A 14019-nucleotide genomic window follows, 5' to 3' on the forward strand; every position below is an offset into this window, starting at 1 on the left:
TTGCTAGTTTTAATTCTTGATCATTATGTGTTTTAATGGAATCCATAATTTGTCCTCAAGTTATGGATTACCAAAAGTTTTATCTTTTAAAGTCCATTAAAGAAACACATAGGTTACAAAAAAAAATGAAAAGTCACTCATTCTATTAAACCATTAACTCATAAGTTATGAAATATGAAAAGTTTTGAAAGTTACAAAACTTGCCCTCAAGTTTTGGAACATGTAAAGTCACATTAAAAACTTTAGTTCCAACCCGTAGAATTTTAAAAGTTAAAATTCAACCCTTATACTTTATAATATTACAAGTTTAATAATAATTATATATGTATAAGATTAAGTCGTTTTACCGCAAGTAGGCCTCATTCACGAAGCCGGTCTATAAGGGGGGTATAAGGTTGTTGCCTATAAAATGGCAGCTTAATGGGTGTCCACTCTCACCCACCGCTTCCTTGATCGGTGGAGGGCCGTTAGCCGAACGGGTAGGACAAGGACTAGAATTCTCCCCTCATTAAAAGTATTAATGATAAAGATAAAGTAACTAAATGTTTTTATAAATTCTCAATCTTAGTTACTTTAGGAAAATGTGAATAAGGTGCTAATCCATGAAATTACACTTTGCACTTTGTTTAAGTCGTTGGTGGAGCGTGTGTGGTTTACCGGCACACTAATTTGGACTTAACAAGGTAGGCAAAGGGTGACTTAAGGTTTTTCATAAGGTCGGTGGAGCGCGTGTGGTTTACCGGCACATCGATTAAGTGAAAAACATTAAGGGTACCAAGTAATTTGCATGGTTACTTCACACCTTGTTTTGTGATCCTCGGTATCCCAGTCACAAAACATGAAGGGCACACTCGGGATTGAAACATGCCATTGAAAGTTCAATGAATCTCAAAAGATCTAGGAGTTTCAAATCCAATTAAAACCCAATAATTTATTTCGTTTTTCATGGTGGAAATTGGTGAATTGTCATTCACCTACCTTCAAATATTCTATAGCTTGGATTACGGCATCCCTCTTCCAAGTTATAAAATATTGTGTTGGGTCCTAGCCGTAATATTTCATATTGGGTGTTATATTACGGACTTAAAATCAACTAACTTGAATATCTCCCATTGCAGATGTCTGGTTTAGACGACTGTGATCTTCCCAAATCTCATGGAAATCATATTTCTCTACCTCCACCTCCTCCATTTATTCTCCCTGACCCACAAGCCCGAAGACTTGAGAGGTTCAAGGTCACTCAAGCCCTACTAGAAATGAAACATAAAGATGGAAGACCTGTGTGCACTCATGTCTCAAGAATGAAGTCACACATTGATAGGTTGAGAATGTTGGGTGCTGTTATTTCAAGGAAGTTTGCTATTGACTGGGTTCTTCAGTCACTTCCTGAGTTGTATAGTGAGTTTATCAAAGACTACTATATGACAGATCACGACATGACCCTAATAGATCTTTCTTATTTGCTTGTTGCTGCTGAATCAGCAATGATTTGGCGCAAAAGTCAAGCAAATATGGGTGGAAGGTCTATTTCTCAAACTTCCATGGACATTGATAATGGTAATATTGGAAGTCCAGAAAAGCTTTCTCTTCCCAATGGAAAGGGGTCGGCCTTGGTCAACCCGGTTGACCAAAAGGTAAAGGGAAAAGTTAAGTCTGTGATAGTCCCGTGTACCATTCCCAAAGAATCCATATGTTTTCATTGTCAAGAGAAGGGGCATTGGTTGCGAAACAGCCCTAACTACCTGAAAAATCTAAGAGAGAAGAAAAAAAATCAAGAAGATTTGACTCTACTTCAGGTAAGTCCACTATCTAACTCTATTAAGTTCCTTATTGATGATTCTTAATACAAAATGCGACTCGGTCACATTTTGTTTTGTGTTTGGCAGGATCAAGCAAAGGGAAGGAAACTTAAAGGAAAGGTATGTTGAATCTGATCGCGAAGATGGATTTCAATCGCATGGTTTGAAGATCGGATTCTTGAGCTACAACTTAGAAAGTTATGATAGATTGCTAGGAAATATGTAATAGCATAGTTTCCATTTCAAGTTGCATTGTAAGGAAAGTTTTTCCGCATTTATTAAATAAATAAAATTTTGTTTTACTTTATTTTATATCTCCTTGCAATGGCATTTATGGAAAATTGATGTTTGTATGGTTCTAGCAATAATGGAAATATGAATTTGATTCCTTCATTTGTGGTAGTGTCTAAATTTACCAAATAAGGAAAGATTCTCATCAACCAAGTTTCAATTGGACCGAAACTTTGAATCATGCAAGTTGTGTATTATGATGAATGAGAACTTTTAGCTTTGGAAAATTAAGACTAATTTCTTGTTCACGTGTATATGTGAGTCAAGTGAGGGACTAAGGGTTCAAGTACACATTCTTGTGCACTAGTCAAGTCCACCACAAAAGATTGATAAGACTATTCGTCATGATTTACAAAGGCTTAGTAAATATGGTTCTACTTACAAGATAAGTATAATTTTGAAACATTGGAAATACTTCGATGTATGGCAGAACGAATGAGAAGACTCAAATTAGGCAGAAGGATAAAAGTTTCTCAAATCTGGAAAGACGGGAGAGTACTTTAGTATCATGTGTTGTGATCATCTTTATGATTAAGAAAAACCATGTCACAATTGATCCTCTAAGGACATCTTAGTGCATTCCTATGGCTAAGAAGAGGAATCAAGAAGTGTTGAAGTGGTTAAATCAAGAAGATGAGTCACACTTCGTTCCAAAACAAGTCTTAGAGTCATACTCCAAGATTGTAACTTGAGTGACATATCTTAAAGAGAGGTTTATAACACTTGTCAAATGTAAGAGTAAAAGTGTCCTATTCTTGTACATTTGAAATTGGTAAGTTGTGATGTTTTGGATAAAACAAAGACCAACTAAGGCCAATTATGTGAGGTATTTGTCTTGATAAAGAATCCACACTATCTCTTGAATATTTGTCAAGATAGTCTTATATGTCAAGAGGACAGTGGGAGTCTTAAAGATCTTGAAAAAGGCTTCCAGATCTAATCAAGAAGAAAAACCTATAGTTTATCACTAGCACACGACTTGAGGTTTATAACCTATCATGTTGACATATTCCGGCACACTAACATGGACTTGTGAGAAATGACAAAGGTCTAAACAATTGAGACTATGGTTATGGCATCCCTTTTCATAGTTCTGAAATTGGTTAGACACACATGTGTGCTATCTAAGGAAAGGTGTATGTTTTTTGATAAAGTTTTATCAAAGCATCTCGTATCAGAAATATGAACTTTGGTAAGAAAGTCAATTAAGTATTGATTTCTAGAAGTCCAACTGATTTCTGAGTACATGTCAAAGGTAGTGGGAGCATAAGTTTTATGCTAATAATCATCATGCAAGTGGGAGCATGATAATTATGATAAGTGTTGCAAGTTAGCAATGTTAATTATAGAAAACAAAAGGGTTTCAATTGGGAAAAGTTGTTTTGCTATAATTAAGGGAGAGAAAATTATACTTCACTTCAATTCTAAAAGCTTAGATTGAGGTTTTAATCTTATATATATATATATATATATATATATATATATGAATTTCATGTTGGAATGGCTCGACATAAGGAAATTCTATATATGGGTATTTAGTCAAGGATATATATATGAATTTCATGTTGGAATGGCTCGACATAAGGAAATTCTATATATGGGTCCATTACTTGCGTTCTAAAATTCGATTATGATTACGGCATCCCTCTTCATAATCTGAATTATGAGAACTTGGCAAATAGAAATAGAAATATTATAGCAAAGACTGGTCTAGTATCATGTCTTTATGAATCGTGTCCCATATGCTTCGGATATAGGATCGATTGCATGTGCTATAATATTCATCTGTTCTAAATTTTTCCAAATGCCCAGAGCATTAAGAAGGGAAAAGTACTAGAACTAGATATGACTAATTTGATTAAGCAATTGTTGAGGACAATCTAAGGTTTACCAAAGATTGGTTGCTCAGGGACAGCTGGAAGTATAGTGTTAATTGTGGAAGGACCATATTGACATATTCTGAAAAGAGGCAACTCTTGTTCAAGAGTAATAGTCAAAAGGGAATATGGAAATATTCCCATAGGTGGAAGTTATTCATTAAATCTGTGTAAGATTAGGAAACTCAATGCAAGAAGAATGTTCAAAGCAATGAACTTTGAATATGAGACTTCATTTCCATGGAGTTGATCTCCATTGGAATACTCTGTAATGTCTGTTGACAAGTCTTTGTGACTTTGTGCATAATCATTACAAGAGGTCCAATGCATATAAGTTTAGAATCTAACATATTTAAGTAAATAGCAGGAATCTGGGATTCGTGCATTTGCGGTAAGGATTTGGGATTGTGAAATGAGTATCATTAGAATTAATGTTCAGTCGATCTATTTCACAAAGTAAAGATCATAGACAAACTTAGTGTGCATACTTGGTGTATGGCATGGCTAATGTTTAGACAAACATAGTGTGCATACTTGGTGTATGGCATGACTAGTGTTTAGAAAACATAATGTACATGCTCGGAGCATGGGACAACTATTGTTTTAATTCAAGTATAAAATTGATAGTTTGAAACAGTATACAATGAATAATGTGCAATCAATAGGGTGATAAATAAAAGGTGTATTTATTTATATTCATAAGTTTTGAGACCATAGTTGATTCGATTATTCTTGTGTTTCACTTTGCATGTTTTGACTTCCAGAGTAACTAAGTCGCTCTTCCTGAATGACTAAGTTATTCAAACCATCCACAGTCGGTCATATGTTGGAAGTAGATATGAATCAAGACTGTCATGGGTTGGATTGTAGAGGTCTAAGATGTTGGACAAAGTGGTGCTACAACACTCATGAGTGCTCATAAGTTCTGAGTATTGGATTCAACCCACGCTCACTGGTATCACTTCATGGAATTTTATCTCGAGTGATCGTGAGACGGTAATATCATATAAGTCTTCAAACCTAGAGATATGACTTGTTGCCTATGAATTGGTTATACATTGATCGTACGAAAACGCATTGGTAACTCGATGTTATAAAACGTGCCTTTGTGTATGATTCAACAAGTAGTAGAACAAGCATATGAGTCGAAGTTTATATGTTCCTTCTTGGATTAGAAGCGATATCTGGGCCCCTCGATGATTTTGTTTTGACCTATGTACCGGGCCCGGTCAGAACTAAGTTGATCTGTTCACTTAAGTTCTATGTCAAACAAATCGGAAATCGGGAAACAAACTGCTGGACAATAAGTAAGACATTGTTCCATGTATTTGTCCGGCTGATATCTAGAACAGAGGATTATATGATCACTTATCTTAAATGGAGTATCATCATCATCTCAGTTCTGCGAGACCTTGAAAAGAGCTACGATTGTTGGTCGGTTCCTGAAGTCATATGTGCAGTTATAGTTATTAGACTTATCCAAGTGGGAGACTGTTGGATTAGGTGTCTAAGTTCATAACTATTTCTGGATTGTACTTGACCCGACCCAGCATGGTCCATTTGGGTTGCATGGCATCATGCATTTGGATAAACTAAAATGAGAGAAATAACACTTATGGTTTATTAATATATTATAAGTTCTAATATATTAATAATATTATTTAATTAGTATTGATCAAGATTTAATCTAGTATTAATTAAGTGATCAAAATGAGACTAATTAAATATATGGGTTGATTATGTAAATCATCCATAACTTGTATAGTGGGCTAAAGGCTCCATGGATTATCAAGTTGGGCTAAGGTCCATAGGATGCTCCATGGATGCTCCATGGGAGTTACAAACCCATGGGTCATGGAAATGAAGAGCCATGTTACATTAGGGTTTACATGGTGTAACCCTAATTGTAACACACTATATAAGGATCAACATGTTCACCAAAATCGGCCACTTAAGCAAGAGTGAGAGGGCATAGCCGATTTCTAAGTGTGTATCATTTCTCTCAAGTTTATTCCAAGTGCATTTGGTGTTGTGTGAGACATTTGAGGCATCACACTTGGGGTGCTAGGCTCTCAAGGTTTTTCAAGGAATCCAATAACTACAAGGTATGTATTTTTAGCTATCTTTTATGATTAAAAGTTCCCCATGTATGCTAGATAGGATTAAGAACCTTGGAAATCAAATTTTTCATGTATTTTAGACAAACATAGATCCAAGGTTTATAGGGTTGCATGTACACCTTAGGAGTGTTAGAATGCTCAAAACCCAACACCAAGCTCCTACCGGTGTTTATTCAGGGAAACTACCTCTGTGCAACAAGTGTACCTTTCATCATCACGGACCCTGCCGTGATTTGAATTGCAACAACTGTGGAAGGAAGGGACACGCGACCCGATACTGCAGGGCACTAGTCCAACCAACTAATCCGACTCCTGGAGCGGGTGCCAGCCAAACCTGCTATGGATGTGGGGAAGTTGGGCACTTCAAAAGAAACTGCCCCAAGGCGACAACGGGCGGCAATACAGGAAGAGTGCTGGTGATGGGCTAGGAGGAAGCAGTCACTGATCCTACCATTGTTACGGGTACGTTCCTCCTTGACAACTCTTATGCATGCATTCTTTTCGATTCTGGTTTGAAAAGAAGTTTTGTCATTCATGCATTCAAACATCTAATCAAATGTAAATCCCAACCTTTAACCGAAACATTCATCGTCGAGATGGCTAACGGAAAGGAAGAGAGCACTAACAACATATTCATAGGCTGTACTCTTACCCTAGACAATCATTTCTTTCCCATCGATCTTATGCCAGTCTCCATAAAAAGCTTTTATGTCATAATCGGCATGGATTGGTTGAGCCCCAATCGTGCTGATATCCTTTGCTACGAGAAAGCTATCCGTCTCAATCTTCCCTCTGGTGAAGCCCTCATGATTTACGGTGATAAACCCAGTTCGAACTTTCTTGTCATTTCATGCATCAAAGCCCAGAATACCTGCGGAAGGAATGCCATGCATTCCTAGCTCATGTGGTTGATGAGACGCAAAAAGTTAAAGACCTCGAGAGCATCCCCGAAGTCTGCAACTTTCCTGATGTCTTCCTGGAAGACCTTCCAGGAATTCCTCCCGAGCGTCAAGTTGAGTTTCGTATCGACTTAATCCCCGGAGCTACTCCTGTAGCTAAATCTCCCTATCGTTTAGCGCCGGCAGAAATGCAAGAATTATCCAGCCAGCTCAATGAGCTGATCAGCAAAGGATTCATAAGGCCGAGTTCCTCACCCTGGGGAGCTCCGATCTTATTCGTGAAAAAATAAGGACGGATCCTTCCGGATGTGCATCGACTATCGAGAACTGAACAAGCTGACCATCAAGAACCGTTATCACCTACCTAGAATCGATGACCTCTTCGATCAACTTCAGGGAGCCAGTTACTTTTCGAAGATAGATCTAAGATCAGGGTATCATCAGTTGGGGGTTCATGAGAATGATATGCCCAAGACAGCATTCCGAACTCGCTACGGACACTACGAGTTTGTAGTAATGTCATTTGGTCTAACCAACGCACCGGCAGTATTCATGGATCTGATGAATCGGGTGTGCCGCCCTTTCCTAGACAAGTTCGTGATTGTGTTCATTGACGACATACTTGTCTATTCGCGGATCGAGGATGATCATACAACACTTGAGGCAGGTGCTCGAAACACTAAGGGCGGAGAAACTATATGCAAAATTCTCAAAGTGTGAGTTTTGGATCAGGAAGGTAACTTTCCTTGGTCATGTGGTTATCGAGGAAGGCATACACGTGGATCCTTCCAAAATCAAAGAGATTGAGAATTGGTCAGCACCAAAGACACCCACAGAAATCCGCCAATTCTTGGGTCTCGCTAGCTATTATCGCAGTTTTATCCAAAACTTTTCCAAAATTGCTAAGCCTTTAACCACCCTGACACAGAAAGGTGTAACCTTTAGTTGGGGAGAAAAGCAAGACACTGCGTTTGAAACATTGAAGCAGGCCCTATGCAGCGCACCTATTTTGTCCCTGCTCGAAGGGACGGAAGACTTCGTTGTCTACTGTGATGCATCCAATCAGGGCCTAGGCTATGTGCTCATGCAGCGGGGAAAGGTTATCGCCTATGCCTCGAGGCAGTTGAAAACACACGAAGTCAATTACACAACTCATGATTTAGAGTTGGGAGCAGTGGTCTTCGCGTTAAAGATCTGGAGACATTACCTCTATGGAACCAAGTGCACTATATTCACCGACCATAAAAGCCTACAGCATATCTTTGATCAGAAAGAGTTAAACATGAGACAGTGGCGATGGGTAGAGCTACTCAGTGATTACGAGTGCGAAATACGCTACCATCCCGGCAAGGCCAATGTGGTAGCAGATGCCCTCAGCCGCAAGGAGTATTCAGGTCATAGAGTGAAGGCATTGATTATGACCATCCGTTCCCGATTATCCACACAAATCCGAGAGGCTCAGTTGGAAGCCTTAAAACCAGAGAACATGTCAGATGAAGCCTTACGGGGAATGGATAAGAACTTGGAGGTCAAGGGAGACGGAGTTTACTATTTCATGAACCGGATCTGGACCCCAAAGTACGGCGGGTACAGGGAGGTTGTCATGAACGAAGCTCACAAAACTAGATACTCCGTTCACCCAGGTTCAGATAAAATGTATCGGGATCTCAAACAACTTTATTGGTGGCCGAACATGAAAGCAGAAATTGCTACTTTCGTGGGAAAGTGTTTGACTTGCGCCAAGGTGAAGGTAGAATACCAAAAGCCCTCAGGTTTACTTCAACAGCCAGAAATCCCTAAGTGGAAGTGGGAAAGGATTACAATGGATTTTATCACTAAGTTACCCAGATCTCCGAGTGGGCACGACGCCATCTGGGTAATTGTCGATCGGTTGACTAAATCCGCCCACTTCCTGCCAATCAAAGAAAACTTCAAGATGGAGAGACTCACGCGGATCTACCTTCGAGAAATAGTTCGCCTCCATGGGATACCTGTATCCATTATCTCCGACCGAGATAGCAGGTTCACCTCGAGATTTTGGCAATCATTGCAGAAGGCTCTTGGAACTAAGTTGGATATGAGGACAGCTTATCATCCGCAGACAGATGGACAGAGTGAGAGAACGATCCAGACATTGGAGGATATGTTGAGGGCCTGTGTCATCGACTTCGGCACGTCGTGGGACACTCATCTTCCCTTGGTCGAATTTTCCTATAACAACAGCTACCATACCAGCATCAAGGCTGCGCCGTTTGAAGCCCTCTATGGCCGCAAGTGCAGATCCCCTCTGTTTTGGGCTGAAGTGGGTGACACGCAGCTAGCCAAGGGTCAAGTCCCCAACAGCACTCTCACTGGTCCTGAAATCATCCGAGAGACAACCGAAAAGATCGTACAAATCCGGGAACAACTGAAAGCTTCACGAGATAGACAAAAGAGCTACGCCGAGACGAAAAGCCTTGGAATTCCAGGTTGGTGAACGTGTCCTTTTGAAGGTCTCACCATGGAAAGGCATGATATGTTTCGGAAAATGTGGAAAGCTAAACCCAAGGTACATTGGGCCATTCGAGATCCTTGTTAGGATCTGTCCCGTAGCATACAAACTCCAGTTACCACGAGAACTCAGCAACTTCCATCCCGTCTTCCATGTGTCAAATCTAAAGAAGTGCCTGTCCGACGAGACACTTGTGATTCCTCTCGACGAGATCGATCTGGACGAAATTCTACGTTTTGTGGAAGAACCTGTTGAAATCATGGACCAAGAAGTCAAACGCACCGAGCAAAGTCGCATCCCGAAAGTAAAGGTACGCTGGAATGCCAAGCGGGGTCCTGAATTCACTTGGGAGCGCGAGGATTCGATGAAGCAGAAGTACCCTCATCTCTTTCCAAGTTCATGATTGTACACTTAACCAATTCAATCAATGTTAAACTTGTTCTGTTGACTTCTTGTACTGTTTAAGGGTTCATTTAAGCGTTCTAAGCTTGAGTATAGCCAAGGTTGAGGTTAGGAAAGAGTCAGCAAGCCGTAGGGTGACAAAATCGGGCCATACACACCCTTAGGGGGAGTGTACGGCCGTACACATGGGTGTGCGGCCGCACACTCACCTCTTGGCCGCACACTCACTTCTAGGCAGCACACCCACCCTTATATAAAGGTTAGTCCCCTTTCCTTTCATTCCTTTAACACCTTGGTAGCACACAACACCATTTCTCTCAAGCTTCTTCAACCACAAACCTTCCAAAGCTTCAAAAACGTGAGTAATTCATCCTCTAGCTTGCAAACCATGAAAGACCACTCTATCTAAGCCTTAAGTGTGCAATATTCTTCATGTTCTTCGTGTTTGGAAGTGAGTGCGGCCGCACACCCCCATAAGGTGGCCGCACACTCTTAAAAATACCCTCCAAAGTGAGAGTTTGACTTACATATTCGAGTTGGACATGACCCTAGCTTTGCTACACCTTAGATTTGGCATTTTGGACATCATCATGTAGGATGTACGACCGCACACACCTGTGTATGGCCACACACACCCTTGTGCGGTAACACACTCCTTGTGTGCGGCAACACACTCCCGTGTGCGACCACACACTCATCCTAGGGCCGCAAACCCACTTCTAGGATCCTTAACTTGCACTACAATTGAGTATAGACCTAGAACACTTCATGGATGCGAGTATGGACCTTGAAAACACCACAAAGGCACCTCTCATCATGAGTGTATGGCCGCACACCCATGGCCGCACACCCATGGCCGCACACCCATGGCCGCACACACACTCAAGGTGGCCATACACTCCCCTCATGCAATCCTTTAAGGTCCTAACACTTAGTGGAAGTAGTTCCAAGTCCCTAGAGTGGTTCTCCATCACATCTAGTGGTGAAATACCTTCATTTGACTCCTTTATGTGTCATTACGTGTTAATTAGGATCAAATCGTGTTCAAGGCTTCACTTGAACACCCAGCTTTCCGTATCGATCCTTCAATCAAACCACTTACCCGAGGTGAGTTCATACCCCTACATTTTCCGTGTTTTTAATGTTTTCAGGGGGGAATACAAGCCAAACTCAAAGTATTTTATTAGGTTTTAAACTTATTAATACAGTCCAACGATTTCCACGTTTAATAACATATTTAGATATTTTATCCCTTTTTGTAATATGTTGAGCATAAGGGAAACTTTTATTTTGGAAATCTAACTTCATAGCTTTCAGAAAGGTTTTTACAAAGCATTTTCCATATCAATTCTAATAAACTATAATGGGTATAGTTTGGGATAAACCTCTAGGCAGGTTTTACCAAATCAGATTTCATGGATGAATATGTATAAACTATGGCATATTTAGTTTATGTTATATATTTTCTCAGGAGTATAAAGTACAATTATTCAAGGATAATTATTGTTTTATACTGTTTCTAGCTCGTAAACTAGATTATACAGAATTGTGAGGCTCTACTTCAATACTGTACCCTTAGGCGTACAGGGATAAATCCTTTTAGTATAACCAGAGTCTCCTGGAGGGAGAGCGTGAGATTTGTGAATAGATCTATTCGGGACTGACAATCCCACACCCGAACTGCTAGCTACAGTTAGGAAGGCATGCCTGAGGTGAACAAATGCCATTTAGCTTAACGCCTGAAGAACGTTGTAAAGGTCTCTCGGTCATATCAAGCATGGTTATACGACTCGCAAATAAGTATAAACTAACTTTGGTTTACGGACTCTACTCTTCATTTGTTTTATTTTGAGTAATAAAACTACTTTCATATATACTGATAGTAATCAGGGATTTCTAAACTTGCATCTCTACCTCTAGGACGGATAACCGGTTTTTAGGGAAAATATGGGATTTTCCCAGGATAACACCGGCATTTCTAAAACTGATGGTTTATTTTCCACTAATAGATACTCTTTCAAAACTGCTTTTCATAAGAAAATATGAGATTTTATTGAGGAACACTTTTCGAAAGGATCAAAGAACATTTTCCACCAAAAACTAAATGCTTATGAACTCACCAGCTTTATGCTGATAGTCTTGTAAACTGCTTGTATTCTCAGGGAATCAGTAGATAGGTACCTTCCGAGCATTGTGAAGAAGTCGGAGCGAATAAGATTTTGTTTTTATACTTTCCTTATACTTTTGATGTATTCCAATCAGATTTAAAACCGATGTAAACTTATTTAATTTTCATGTATGCAATGTTTGGTTGTGTTTACTATGAGTGCTATTATACACTGGTTGTGATGCTAAGCATGACGTCCTCCACCTCGGAACGATTCCGCCATTCTGGTTTCGGGGTGTGACAGATTGGTATCAGAGCCATTGTTTACAGCGAACTAAGTATACTGAACCTTACATGGTATACAACTATAAACATTAAGGGGCCTAAGTGCTCTAAACTAAAAGTATACTTTCAAAAATATAAGTATTTTTATAAAAAGTATACAAGTATACCTGAGTACCCAAACCAGAGTCATAGATAGAACGAAACAAAAATATTTGGATGTTGGGACAGTGCGGTTAAACCTGGGCAGTTATGTAATCATGTCTAGGGTCAATATAGCCTGATTAACTATATTCATTCGAGACATGACCAACATGTGCTTGGGAGTGTTTTTCTACAGTGGTGGCCAGGGAGGCTGCTCTGGTGGCCTCCTCGTTTCCTCTTCTTTTGTGATCTGGCACGTAATGCAAAGGAAAAGGGGATGTTTGGGTTTGATTTTTTTTTACAGGAAAGAAGGAAGGAAAAACGAAGGTGGAATCGAGGATGGCAGCAACTCCGGTTGCTGTTATGCTTTTTCGATGAATATGGTAGAAACGAGGGATAAATCGAGATCAGTGAGAGTAGTGGGAGAAATCATTCCCTTTTCATTTGTTTTTTTTTTTGTGGTCTATTATCAGATTTTGGAAAAAAAAAAACTTAGGAGTGTTGATTGTACTTTAATAATCTTGGAAGGATTTTTGATAACTTGTATAAATTTTGGTTAAACTTGTAGTGTTCATTTTAGCCAAGTATACACTTCTTGAATTGTATTAGTTATACACACATGTATAAGTATTTGGATAATAAGGTGCTTATTATTATTATTATTATTATTATTATTATTATTATTATTATTATATATATATATATATATATATATATATACACTTCTAGATTTAATAATATTGTGTGTGTGTATTTGTTAGAGACATTTTATGACTATAACACGTACACAATAATTATACATTCTCATACTAAGAGTTTATTATGTATGTTTGTGAGATATATAAAGGCTTCGTGATTTGTACATAATCAGTGTCCAATTTATCGTATATATTGTAAGTTGGTATTTGAAAATGTTAGATGACATATATAAATATTTATATATTTAGTGTTATTATATAATTTTAATCATATAACATATATAATAAAGTGTGATAATGTAGCCATCAAAACATATATATATATATATATATATATATATATATATATAGGGAAGGGTTATTTGGAAAACAAAAAAACCCTAAAAAAACCATAAAAATCATAAAAATGCATAAAAAAAATACTTAGAGATCACAAAACTTTTTTTTTAATTTTTTTTATAGAAAAATCGCAGCTTTTAGTATAAAATCGCTGAAAAAAAAAATCAATTTTTTTTAATAAAAAAAATTGGTTTTTTTTCAAAAAAAAATTCAGCGATTTTATACTAAAAGCTGCGATTTTTTCATAAAAAATTCAAAAAAAAGTTGTGATCTCTAAGTATTTTTTTAGGCATTTTTTTTTATTTTTAGGGTTTTTTGTTTTCCATAGAACCTAAACATATATATATATATATATATATATATATATATATATATATATATATATATATATATGTTTTGATTGCTACATTATCATGCATTATTATATATAATAAAAACCAACTGTGTTATGAATAATTCCAGTTTATGTGTGGTATTTTTGCACACGTAGATAATCTTCTTTTTTTCCCTTCCAACTTAAACTAACTTTCTGCCATTCAGTATTATGTCCCATGTAAACCATTCTCGTCG

The sequence above is a fragment of the Lactuca virosa genome, chromosome 4 (assembly GCF_052849685.1).
Source record: "Lactuca virosa cultivar CGN04683 chromosome 4, Lactuca_virosa_CGN04683_v6, whole genome shotgun sequence".
Lineage (NCBI taxonomy): Eukaryota > Viridiplantae > Streptophyta > Magnoliopsida > Asterales > Asteraceae > Lactuca > Lactuca virosa.